Source organism: Rousettus aegyptiacus, unplaced genomic scaffold (assembly GCF_014176215.1).
Source record: "Rousettus aegyptiacus isolate mRouAeg1 unplaced genomic scaffold, mRouAeg1.p scaffold_m13_p_2, whole genome shotgun sequence".
Taxonomy (NCBI): domain Eukaryota; kingdom Metazoa; phylum Chordata; class Mammalia; order Chiroptera; family Pteropodidae; genus Rousettus; species Rousettus aegyptiacus.
In genome coordinates this window covers 66,049,865-66,063,587 of record NW_023416295.1, presented here as the reverse complement: position 1 = coordinate 66,063,587, position 13,723 = coordinate 66,049,865, and the positions used below count along the sequence as shown (strand labels likewise).

The 13,723-nt window shown below is 33.8% G+C and overlaps 1 pseudogene; it reads left to right on the top strand.

Annotated features, from left to right (window-relative positions):
• Window positions 1–12,559: 12,559 nt before the first annotated feature.
• Window positions 12,560–12,678, top strand: LOC118614685 (annotated as a pseudogene).
• Window positions 12,679–13,723: the final 1,045 nt, after the last annotated feature.

Sequence of the window (13,723 nt, the reverse complement as noted above, 5' to 3'; positions counted from 1 at the left end):
TCTCTCTCTGCCTCTGACTCTGTCAATGTATGTATGTATGTGTGTATAATATAGTATATAACGTATATAGTTGACCCTTGAACGACACGGGTTTGAATTGCATGGGTCCACTTATATGAAGATTTTTTTCATTAAATACATATGGTACTGTAAGTGTATTTTCTCTTTCTTATGATTTTCTTAATGACATTCTTTTCTTTAGCTTACTTTATTATAGGAATATAGTATATAATATATAGCATATGAAATATGTGTTAACCACTATCTTATTGATAAGTCTTCCAGTCAACAGTAGGGTATTAATAGATAAATTTTGGAGGAGTCAAAAGTTATATGCAGATGTTTCAACTTCTATATCCTATTGACTCAGTTTCTCTGGATAACTCTGACAAATACAGGTATATACAATATAATGTACATCATAAAATCTAATATCCACCTCTTATATCAGCTTTAAATTTGAAAAACTCATGTAAGATTTAATTTGCTTTATTTTTTTAGCCAATAACTTTGGAATATATACTCCTTTACCTATTCTTATAACTAGTGTGGACCAGAAATACAGTAGATACTCAATTTTGTATTCATTCTTTTGGCAAATAGCATCCAGTTACTGGTTAAATAAACTATTTTTGATTTGCTTTATTCAAGAAAGTGTTTCTGATTTACAATTAGTTTAAACTGTTCTTTGGAGGTATTCGAAAGGCAAACACTTGGACTTAAGGTCATTTGGTAGAACAAAAATCAATGCCTAACTGTTAAAGATCCAATCATAATTTGTTTCGCACTTAGACTATAAAAAAGCCAAGATGCAAACCTGACAGTAATGAGTTTGAGAGAATTTCCTCACAGCTCAAACTAAAATATTTCAAATGGTTAAAAACTGAATTATTAAATTCAAATATTTATAATTTTCACTCTAATGTTATATGTTAGGCCACACAGCATACTCTCTTAAAGATGTTCCTGTCCTAATCAGAGCCTATGAGTAGGTAGTTTACCTGACATGTCAAAAAGATGCTTTACAAAACTGATTAAGTTAAGGATCTTGAGATAGAATGAGTATCCTGGATTATCCAGATTTGCTTTTTATAATTTTTTATAAGTGAAAGAAGAAGGCAAAAGACTTAGGGGCAAAGAAAGAGATGTGACAAGCAGATGTGACTAGCAGAGGTCAAAATGATGTGTCCACAAGCCAACAATTGTGGGAAGCCTCTAGACTCTGGAAGAGACAAGAAATAAAATTTCCCCTAGAACATTCTGAAGGAATGAAGCTCTGCTGAAACCTAAGAATTTAGAAATCTAAAACTCATTTTGGACTTCTGACCACTTAAACTGTAGGATAATAAATATGTGAAGGTTTAAGCCGCTAATTATGTAATAACTTGTTAAGCAATAGAAACGTTTTTCCCTAGACAAGACAGAGTTTCTGTATCTCTTAAACCTCTCATAAAGGGTGTCTATGACTCCAAATTTATATAGTTATTTCAAGGATAATCTTATATAAGATAAAGTAAGTGTAAATTAGCTGATTTGCTATAAGTTCCTATAGCAGAAATTCTGCCTTTTAAGAATTAGTCTTCAATATATTAACTGCTGATTTGTGAGTTTATCTTTTCCCAGCTGCATTTGTGAGTACAAGGTCCAGGTCTACCTTGTTCACAGCTGTATCCTTAACACAAGTTCAGGATATACAGAAGGATAGCACAAGTGCCTGTTTAAAGTATCAAGATTTCTTGCTTCAGCCTTAAGAAACATGAAAAAAGGGAGCTGGAACATATATTTCTTTTTAAAGTGAATAATGATCTGGGGAAAGAAAAGCTGACTAACTATCCTGTTGGTATTTCTATAAACCTGCTCTGATGTGGGTATTTTTGCTAACAACTCAGTAGTTACTCCTATCACACAGTTTATTATACTGATCAGAAGTCAGCCTTTGGCAAGTTACTTAACTTTTCCAAAACTGTCTTCATATCCATAAAATGAGAATAAATGAGACAAGAGCATGATTCTAGACTTCCTGAAATCTGGGTTACAGAGAAAGGGAAGAAACTTGTGAAAGTTTTAATTTAATTCAAAGGAACAAAAGTAATATGGTAACAATTGCTCCTGAGTGGTTATGCAACAATCATACTTTTCAAACATGAAAACAAAACAAAACAAAACAAAACAAACCCTGCAGTTCCTGGGGGGAAAAATATATGCCATTATTATCTCCATTATCATCACCATCAATATTACCTTTTTTTTTTTTATTTTTGCAGGACCCTCAATACTAATAGCTCAACTCTCCTCATAGCAATGACAGCAATTTTAAGGACCTCTTGGTGATTTTCTCATATTTCTCGTTACCCAGAAAATGAAAATTAGTTACTGTTATATAATTCATCAATTTTCTACTGGCACTCTGACCATTCTCATCTTCTTCAGTAGCTATCAAAGTAGACAGAACTTTTTGCCATCCATGTTCAAATTCCTCACTTCAATCATCTAGACAACTGTATTTTATTCTCACTTGCATTTGTCCAGCCCTCATAGGAGCACAAATGAACGTCACATTCCAGGAATAGCCCCATGTAGTTTATGCGCCAGACAGACCTAGGGTAATCAAGTCTCACAAACAAGTAATCCTGCCTGCAACATTTCCACAGTACTCCTCTCTCACATTATTTGTGGTATCAGTGATGTAATAATTGGGCATATTGATAGAAATACACTATATGCATATATTATATTGAATTCTTAATGCTATAAATTATATGGCTTTTAGGAAAAAGACATTTAAGAACTTCCAGCTTGTAGAACCTAAATAAAATCCCATCTTTCACTTTTTTGAGACCTTAATACAGAAAAAGAAGTTAATTGCTTCCCTACTACTCTGTTTTTGCTACCCTATTTCTACAATTGATGCGAAGAAGCACATTGAGAGACAATGTGCTTAGTTATTATAAATCCATTTTGATTTTTTTTAGTCAGTGGATGTCACGGAATCCTCAGTTTTAGTCATGGAATCGACTTTTACCAGGTCCTTTCCTAAGAACCTAAAAAAATTACCCGAGCTGACAAAAAACAACTCCTCTAGCAACAATGTCCTTAATCTTCAAAACCACAAGCTCATACCAGAAAAATCATAATCAGATTTTACCATAACCAGGAAAATATTTATGATCGAATGGCTTTAATATTCTGAATTAATTATCAAAGAGCCATGTCAAATTTCTAATTTTTCTTATGTATGAAAGGTAATTTCAGTTAATATTAAAATGAGTTATATATATAAAACATATAAATCACTAAAGACACTATTTCCTTATAAGGATTAAATTTTGCTTTTAATTTCTATTAATTTTATTTTTTTCATGTTTTAAATTATGATTATATATTCAATATGATGGTGAATATGTAACTTTTTCTCCCTTTAACCCTTCCAGGTTTTTTTTCTTTAACAACCAGAAATATTTCTATCTATTACAGCTTTCCCCCAGATTTACATTTTATTTTGCAGGAAATAAAGGGAAACTATCATTTTCTTCATACTTAATATATGTCTAGTTGTTCATCCATTCTCTTATTTGATCCTGGCAATGACCCTTTATGGGAACATATGAGAAGTAAAATAACTTATTTCTACAGTGAAGTACTATGCCAAGATTCAAACAATCATCATAAACCATCCCCAGGACCAGCATAAGATGAAAATAGACAGGAAAGGTCCAGTCAAGTCTGACATGTCTATCCATCCCCCACGGAGCTCTGAATCAGGGCTTGTGCACTAGCACTAGACCTTCCGAGAAAGGACTGCACACAACAGATGGGGTCCTCTAATGAGCAGCTATTTCACAGTGATATGTGCAGCCATCGTCTCAGATAGCTCAGATTACTCAATCTATTCATACCCTGAGTAATGGTCAAGTGAAGGAGGGCTAAAAAAGAAAGTATTGGGGATGGTAACCAAAGGAAGGGCCAAGTTTCCTAGTAAACTTGGGGCTCTGCCCCCATGAAGATAGGTTCTGATTAGCAGAAGGTAGCCCCAGTTTCCTTTCTGGAGGAGTAGTGTGAACCAGGTACTTATAGATATTATTTTTTCAAGTTTCTTTGGTCTACAGAACAATTTTTAATGTGGCTTTTTGCCACATTTACAACACAGAACAGGCCAACTATCCTCTGTCCTTTGATTTCTTTTCCTACTTGGCAGTTGCATTTCCTTTGAACTCAAATGTGCTTCCTCTATTTGGGAAGGCACAGGATACCACTGACTCAACCCCAGAAGAATGTATGCTTTGGGTTGTTTTGCCAGCAGTGGGCATGGGCTGAGTGAAAGAAGGAAGTAAAGGAAAAGGCAGGCCACCTGCTGCTGGCTCAGCTTCTCTCCTTCGCCTACAACCTCCATGACCTTGTGCAAATCATGTTGGTGTCTCATTCTGCATTTGTAGAAAATGACAGGAGAGAACATGATAATACTGTACTTGAAAAGCAGAGGTGGCTAATAAAATGGACTTCTGGAAGTCCCTTCCAAGTTAAAGTTCAAAATTATAAAAATAGTAACAACTAATGTAATTGACTGTCTGTTGTGTTCTAAGATCATTGTCGATCATCGTATATATGAGCACTTCTATTCCTCACGAAGTCCTACATGGTATGTATAACTAGTCGTATTTCGGAAAAAATTTTCAGAAGAAGGTTGAGTAAATTATAGTGGTGGAGCTAAAGTTTTTAGTCATTGATCTACATGACCCCCAACCTTGTGTTTTTCCCTTTGTGCTCTGCTGCTCTCAGGTCTATGATTTATACTGTGTGATCAACATTCCCTGTAATTCTTTTGGGTTAAAAGCAATCAACCATGTTTCATGAGCAAAAGTCTTTGATGACTGAATATGCACAAGAGGAATTTTGTGTTGCAATTAAAATTACAACAAAGTTAATCAGATACATATTTAATGATATGTATAACAGCTATTGTGCTACATATCATTAGGCATAAATGGTAAGCTGTTTATATGAATGAAAATAATTATTTTTACACTGCTAAAGCAAGCATGATTATACTCAGACAGAAATTGAGATGGGACAGAAAAAAATGTTGAAATAAGAAGAATGGTTTTCATTTATTACTAATATCCAAGTGTTATGCTAGGTCTTTCATATGCATTATCACATTTAATCCTCTGAACAACATGTAAAGGGATATTACTAGTAATAAACCTTTTTACAGGTTGGGAAACTGAGGCTTAAAGAGGTTAAGAAAATTGTCTAAGGTTGTTCACCTAGTAGTGTTTGAGATGATATACCCATCCAGGTAGCATCACTTAAAGTCCTTCCTCTTATATACTTGTGTCCCTCAAGGATCTCTAAACAGAAGAACCACTCATTCTTTACTATTTCGCCAGCTTTGCTCTTAATGGGAAATTCTGTCTTGCCCACGACTAATTTGGCCTTAAAACACCAGTGTGTATTCTGTCAAAAATAATAATTATAATATATGAGCAATACTCTAACCACCTATCATAAAAGCAAAAGTCCATGAACTTTTTATCGAGAGAAAACAGTGAGAGATGTATCAAGACAAGCTAGCTTATGGTTAGGGTTTGGTAACAATTCAACCCAAAATTTCAGTGGCTTTGATTTACAAATTATGTCATATGTCTGTTAAAATAATTGTAATAATTTTTCCTTTCCCATGATGGTTCAGAAAAGTGAACCTATAACAGTTACAGGATCAAGGCTAAAAGAGCAATCTCTAAATAGAATATGTTGGCAAAGGAAAGAGGAGGACTGCAAAACCTTAGCTCTTTCCTCCTCTAGAAAAGATACCATGGAAAGTGAGGTCTGGGTCAACCAAAAGCCATGCGGGGCCAGAGCTCCAGGACTTCAGCAGATAAGTAAGAATTTTTCTTATTGATTCAAATACAGATTTATGAAGGGAAAAATTCACTAGCTTTGAAGATTTTCTTGAAATCTGCCCTCTATGAGCTGAAAGTTTAATTCGGGCTTCACGTTGACCCAGTCCCTTTCCTATCTCCACGCTTTCACCTCTACTGCCTAGAATCTTGAAATTAGGTAGGTGGTGAGTGTAGAAATATCCTGGTGATCTATACTGTAGTGCAATGGGTGGCCTATTGGATATTAATAGCTTGTATTTGCAAAGCATATTATTCCCTTCATGGTGAGAAATATATACCAACTTTGAAAATTATTTGTGTCCTAGGATGTGCCCAATCACAATGTCAGGCTTGAATCAAATGTGACAAGACAGAGAGTTAAATGGTCCATAATAGAAATAAACATTGACCTATGAGTTTAGTTCGTGTACTGATATAAATAAGTAAGTCCCATGGAGGCATGAATTCATATGGAAATAAATTATTGGAGTAATAGAATACTTGTTAAACTTAATACCAATAGGAAGCAGCAGTGATCAAATTCCTCTCTGGTCAACCAGTTAGCAGTATTATTGAAAAAATGTGTACTGAACATTTCATAGTAAGAAAAGGGTGGTTCTAAGTCGGAGCTCCAAGGAATCAAGAACATCTACCTCCCATTAGGTGATGTGACATTTCTGGATCTTAATTTCTTAATTAAATGATAAGAAAAAGTGAGATACATCTGAGGTCCTCAGGAACCATATTCTAGCATTGTCTCCTCCTCAGGTTTAAGTCACATTGCAAAAGCTTCCCTTACATTTGAAGAAAGAGGGAAGCAGAAAAATCCATGATCTTACTTTTGAAACAAGATTTCATGTTTGAATGAGGAAATAATGAAGACGGTTTTATTTCATAAAGATTCAATTGACTCAGAATTCATGCAGCATAAAGGCAGCACTGATGAGTTACAATGCCTTAAATTTCCCCTCTGTGAGTTGGCTTAGATGAGTGGTTTAGGCCTCTGCTTCCTTGAAAGCATTTCTCCTTGTCTGAAGATGATTTAAGACTGGAGTCAGTAACTGAAGCAGAGTCACTGAGAGCTACTGGGAAAAGTCTGGTACCTCTAGTTCTGACATATGGGGTCATTTCTGCTTGAGCCAATATCCCTGATACCAGTTGGCCTCTCTCCCTTCCCTTTCCCCCTTCTTGCTTAATTTCAAGCTTACTCCTTTTCTTATATCTCTGGCTCCAATTTCCAGTACAAACCCTTTCCGACAATTATGCTTCCAATCCCCTGTATCACCATTCTGCCCAAGGTAGTGAAATGTGACCATACCGATTTCCTGAGGGCCAGCTCAAAGTATTAATTCTTCTTAATCAGTTTTCCCTGTCCTAATACCTTCCATGCTTAGAAGGCCCGAAAGCATGGTGGGAAGTGAGACTGGGAGCAGAAGGACAAGCTGTTCGAGGACTAATCGTGCTTGTACATTGGGGAAAACAGATGGAAGGAAAGAAATTCCTAAAGAGCATATGGTTGATGGGTCAAGGAACAAGTCTACTGAAATGAGCTGCAGATTTGAAGATGGAAGACATTCTACTATCCACCATGGAATAACTCGCTTAGCTTATGTAAGTTGGTTGATATCTGAATTTTGATTTGATCGTCAGCAAAATGTGGATTAAAAAAACCTAAATCCTGGATGTTAAGAAGGTTAAAAGACATAGCCAATTTGAAAGCATTATATATGGTAAATTTTTACCATAATTACTATTATTATTGAACATATATACTATTGTCTAACACGTTAAAATGTACAGAATAGAATACTTTTGGGTTTGTAGATAATTTAGAAATCCGATCCCTCCGCAGAAAAAGCAGGAAGCTTTCCCAAGAAAAATGTGCATATCACAAATGTAGCATAAGATTTTAGGAGGCCCACAAACCCTCTGAAGTTCAGCTGTAGATATCCAAAATGAAGTAAAAAAAAGAAAAATATCAAAAGATATGAAAAGCTTAACTTTAAGTAGGAATATTCTGAAACATCTTTTTAAAAATTATGTCTTTATTGTATGATTTGTTCCTACTATCGATGAGGCTATCTACTCATTGGTCATTTCTAATTATTAAGATTGAGAAATTCCCAGCAAAAGAAATAACTCAACAAGTAACTAAGTAAAGAGTGTGCTTTAAGGAAGAATATTTTGTTTGGATTATGTCATTTGTTTCTGTGGAATCTGTTTGGAAAGCCATGTTGGCAGAAGTGTGGCATTTTGCAGATATTCCTGTTAACTAAGAAAGTATGGGTGTGTGCATGTGTGCAAGCATGTGTAGAAAAAGAGATCAAGATTACATATAATATACATGTATACACATATAATATACATATATGTACAAATCATATGTGTTCACATAGATATGTGTATTATATGTGTATGCATACAGATATCTAAAATGAAAGTACCTTAGTTAAATTAAAAGCTAAATCAAGAATTCACAAGGAAACCTTAGAATCGCCACCTCCCCATTACTTCCCTTCAGATACTAAGAAAGCATCATCAGAGAGCCAGGAATCTCTTGATCATTTTTAAAAATTTTCTAGGGATAACTTGTTTAATAAGTTTTCATTCTTCTGTCGGCACCATGATACTGGAAAGGATTTACTTAATTCAATAGATATTCAGCAAATCTACTATGTTATATAGATTGATAGGGACAAAGCCAAGCATGGGACATAAACATGTGAAGGAATGAAATGCACTTGGAACATATAAGACTAGTGTACACTCTGTATAGAAGAGGAGGTAATTAATATTACTTGAGAAGGGTAAAGGGATGCTTTCTCAGAAGGTGATCTGGGGCATACATGTCTGTCCTCCAGAAAGATAAAGAAGTGAGGAAGAATAAAGTCTTTCAGAAAATTATGTGATAAACAACAGTTTGGGAGGCATTAGGTAGAAAGAGGGAGTGCAAAGAAACTTAGAATTATTTCATCTCACAGAAAGAGAATTTGATTACTAGTTTAGTACCTGTCCTGATATGTAGCTATAGTAAAACAATTACATTTTGTTTTAGTACCTCATCTTTAATTCTATTCTAAGTGGAGTGAAGACTCTTTTCTAATGTATCTACTTTTGGTTTTGTTTATCTGTTTGTTCTTATATGGGACCTTTATGCTAAGACTAGTAATAAATATCTAGTGACGGTCTCCCAATTCATTCAACCAACAAGTATTTATCGAACACCTGCATTATGCTGATTTCTATCCATAAAGGTCATCTTTCCAAAGACTTGTTTCCTTCAAATTACTGCACAACACTGCTTTGAAATTCTAGTCCCTCCACGTTCTAGGAAAAAAAGAAAAAAAAAAAGGATCTCCAAAATTATTTCTCTAGCCCTCTAATAAATCTACTCCTCCAGCTAAAACTGTTTACTTTCTATCTCTGTTTCTCCAGCTCTACACCAACATTCCTCTCTAGAAGTTCTCTCTCTCATCACATCCTCCTATGCCAAGCTTTGCCTTCATTAAATATCACATTCTCTTCTACCAAGATTTTCCAGAACAATCCAACCAAAAATAATTTTCCCATTCAAATATACTGCCTTGAATCTTAGTTACTGCTCAAATGCTTTCTCACTATTTTTTTTTTTTTTGCACTAGATCATGATAATTAGAATTAGAGCCACGTCTTAAACATCTTGTTATTCTTTACAGTAGCCAATGTAGTGCTTTGCACATCCTACTTTATATTTCATAAATGCTTGACTTGAAACTTAGATTGAATTTTCACATTCAATTCTAGCAGAGATGTTTTAGTGGCTTTGGATAAAGATAGAAACATCTTTATATTAGATGAAAAGAATAGGAAAGGTCAATACGTAGGCCCAGAACTGCTTGACCATTCTTATAGTCACCTTCTTTTCAATTATAAGAGTTTCAGAATGAGATCCAAGGTTTTAAGCATGATCATCTGAACTGCATTTCTTCCGAATAATTTTAGTTTTGCCAGAAACCTGATATTTCCCATTTCTACACTTTCACACATTATTACTAACATAAAGAAGGCTATACCTCCAGATTACACTGCTTCCCCCTGCCCTTCTTGGCAGTGTTATATTTGAATTATATGAAATCAGCAAAGAAGTCCTTCCTGTTAAGTTTTTCTATCTGCCGTGGGAAGGACTGGCACCTAAGGCTATGTCTACATTATTTATAACACTTTGAGAGATTAAATCTTAACTGTACCATAGGGCTTTTAAAGACATGTCTGTAAATGTTTAAGGATTCCACAGGTGTTCATCCTGACTGAAAACAAAGACTCCTTTTTGTGGTTGAAAAACAAAATTAAAATGTAACAGTGTCCTGTAAGCCATGGTTTCTGCTTAAAACAGATCCTTGACTGGACATGTCAGATTTGTTACTCTTGACACATTTTTGGAGTTCAACAAAATAGCCTACATCAAGGAAACATTTCTGTGATGTTATATTTCTAAAATTAATCTCTCTGATGGTGATGTTTCATAAAGAAACTGTAATGTTGATATTCTACCAATGTAACAATATACTAAAGGACTTTCATCTTGAAATGTCCCCAAGTCCTGAAGTATTCTTAAAATGGTTTCATTCTTTTCTCTGCACCATTACCAACTCTACAGTATAATTTTAATGTGTTACTAAAAGATGAAAGTTTTATTTTTAGAAAGTATCATTCACAGAGCCCCTGAGGAATTTTTTTTTTTTTGGGGGGGGGGTCTGTTTATAACCAGAAGATCTGATTTAATTCTCTGAAACCCAGGATTTGCTATAGTTTCTTTTCCAGCAGGTGATAATTTCATGTTTTCCCTTAAAAAAATGATAATAACCTTTGATTCAATGAAAGATAACATATGCTTACCTACCTAAGGTCCACATTGGTACATATATTAATTTATTCAAAAATACAGGAGCTGTGAGACAAGTCATTGAAATACTTAACAAAGAATAAGGAAAAGCATGATGATAATTTTCAGATATAAGAACTATAATGATGGTTTTCTCAATAAGATAACTAAATTCTAATTGGATTTTAATTTTTCAGGTGTCATAGCTTCTAAGTAAAAACCGTTACTTTTTTAATTCAACCTTTCATTCTCCCTCGACCCTCCTTAGATGCCAGTCCTTCCCACAGCAGATAGTTTTTGTTTTTTTTACTCTCCCATTTTCTCTAGGAAATTACTAAAGAAATTTCCCACCCTGCAGCACAGCAAAACAAGATAAATATTGAATTCAAAAGCTAAGAAGAAAAGACATAAAGAGAGAGAAGATTTTAAAGTATTTCTCAGTGGTCATTTTGTGGCCATATAAACTTTCTGTGCATTCTTCTACTTCTCTAAGTCCCACACTTAAGCTTTCTAAGTAGCTATGTAACACAACTGATATAATTTTACTATATTATCAGTGATCCCAAGTTTATCAACTCCATAAGCAGGAAAACAGTCAAAGCTAACCAGGAATCAACCAATTCCCATTCTAGCTCCAAATCTCCTTATCCGAGCTCCAAGGGATAACTGTGCATTCTACTCCAGATCAAGAGATTTCAAAACACCAGTAGCTTCTCATTATTTTTATCTTTTTCATCTAGTAATATATTCCTCAGTATGTCAATGTAGAAATTAAATTGTTAGAAGCCCTAGCTATGCTTTCTAATAAAGAAGACACTGGCTACATGTGACTATTTATATTTAAATTAATTAAATAAATTTTAAAATGAAATTAAAAATGCAGTTCTTCAATTGCACTAACCATGTATCAAGTGTTCAATAGCCAAACTACTATATTGACTATCTCAGATATGGAACATTTCTACCATCACAGAAAGTAAAAATTAATGCTGGAAATTAAATAATAAATGTTTAAACTTCTGCTTGTCTAAAAATAAATCACATCGATGGTTAGAAAACATTTCAAAATACATAAATATTAAGTATCACATGACATATGAAAACTTGTGGATATAGTTAAATAAAGGGAAACATATAGTCTCAAATGAAGTTACCACAGGGAGATATAAACAGAATCTAGAAAAATATGCACACATTAAACATAAAGAAAAATAATAAATAATATAAAATCAGAAATTCCAGATGGAAAATAAATTCACAATAGAGATAATCAAAGCCAAAGACTAGTTTTTTGAAAATATTAATAAATTGATAACCAACTAGCACAAGTAAAAAAAGGGTGAGAACACAAATTGACAATGTCTGGAATGAAAATAGCATCACCATATCCTAAATTTTTTTAAATAAGAAGATCTCATGATCAAATTTATGCCAAAAAAATTAACAGCTTTAATTGAGCTGTAAAAAGTTCTTAATAAACACAATTTGCCAAAGTTGACAGAGATTATAAATCTGAATTTTCTTGTCTAACAAAGAAATTGAAACAATTATTTAAAATTCTTCACAAATAAAACCCCTAGCCGAATTAGTCAACAGTAAACATTTCCAAAGTTAAAGAAAAACTTTAATATCACTTATACTCTTCTGAAACAGAAAGAGAACCCCCAACTATTTATGTGGCCAGCTAAACTTTGATATCAAAACTTGACATTATAGGAAAGAAAAGTTAGATACAAATTTCTCTCATGAATAAACACACAAAACTCTTATTAAAATATTAACAAATGTAATGAGGATGTACATAAAAAAATAATAATTTGTCTACAGACATGCTACGCTAAACAAGCCCAATCCCATCAGATCTTGGAAGTTAAGCAGGGTCAGGCCTGGTTAGTACTTAGATGGGAGACCACGTAGGAAGACAAGGTGCTGTAGGCGTAAAAAATTTAAAAATAAGGGATTGTAAACTGACAAGGTCCTTGCAATCTGTGAGGTCAACCAAGGATTGTCTCACCCCAAAATAAATAAATAAATAAATAAGTAGATAGATAAATAGATAAATAGATAGATGATTTATCAGTTTCTAGTAGTTTCAATACAGTAATTCTAGGTTGACTAAATATTTGAACATCAATCCATATGACTTAACACAAATAAAACCATGGTGAAAAATCATATAATCATCTCAACAGATGAAGGAAATACCTCTGAACAGAATTCAACTCTTATTCATGATAAAAATGCTACTTGACATTTCTTAGAGGTGCCAGCAAGTTCAATAATACAAGAAAAAAAATGCATAATAATTGGAAACGAAGAAATAAAAGTGATATTATTTCAGGTCACTGAAACTTTCATTCATTTCTTGTCAGAATAAAAGTTGGTACAACCTCTTTGAAAAATTCTTTGGAAATATCCACCAATATTGAATAAATGGATACCATGCAACTCAACAGTTCTCAAAATGATATTTACAAGAATGTTCATAGAACACACTTTTAATAAAACCTGAAATATTGCTCAATTGCTCATGAATGGATAAATTATAATATAGTCACATAATGGAATACTCTACAATCATTCCTTGGTATCTTCAGGGGATTGGTTCCAAAATCCAAGGAAGCTCAAGTCTCTTATATGAAATGGCATAGTATATTTAACTTATATTTTCATATAGGCAACTCTTTATTTGCATGGACTTAATGAAGCACTTGGCATGAAGCAAATTCAACTTTTGCTTTTTGGACCTTTCTGGTGTGTGTGTGTGTGTGTGTGTGTGTGTGTGTGTGTGAGAGAGAGAGAGAGAGAGAGAGAGAGAGAGAGAGAGAGAGAGAGAGAGAATCTTTTTCATCCAAAGTTGGTTCAATCCTCAGATGCAAAACTCACAGAGAGTGGACTATATAGTACTGAGAATAAACAAATAGCAATGGCATAGCAATATGGTAGCAATATGGATCAATCTCACAAACATAACATAAAATGA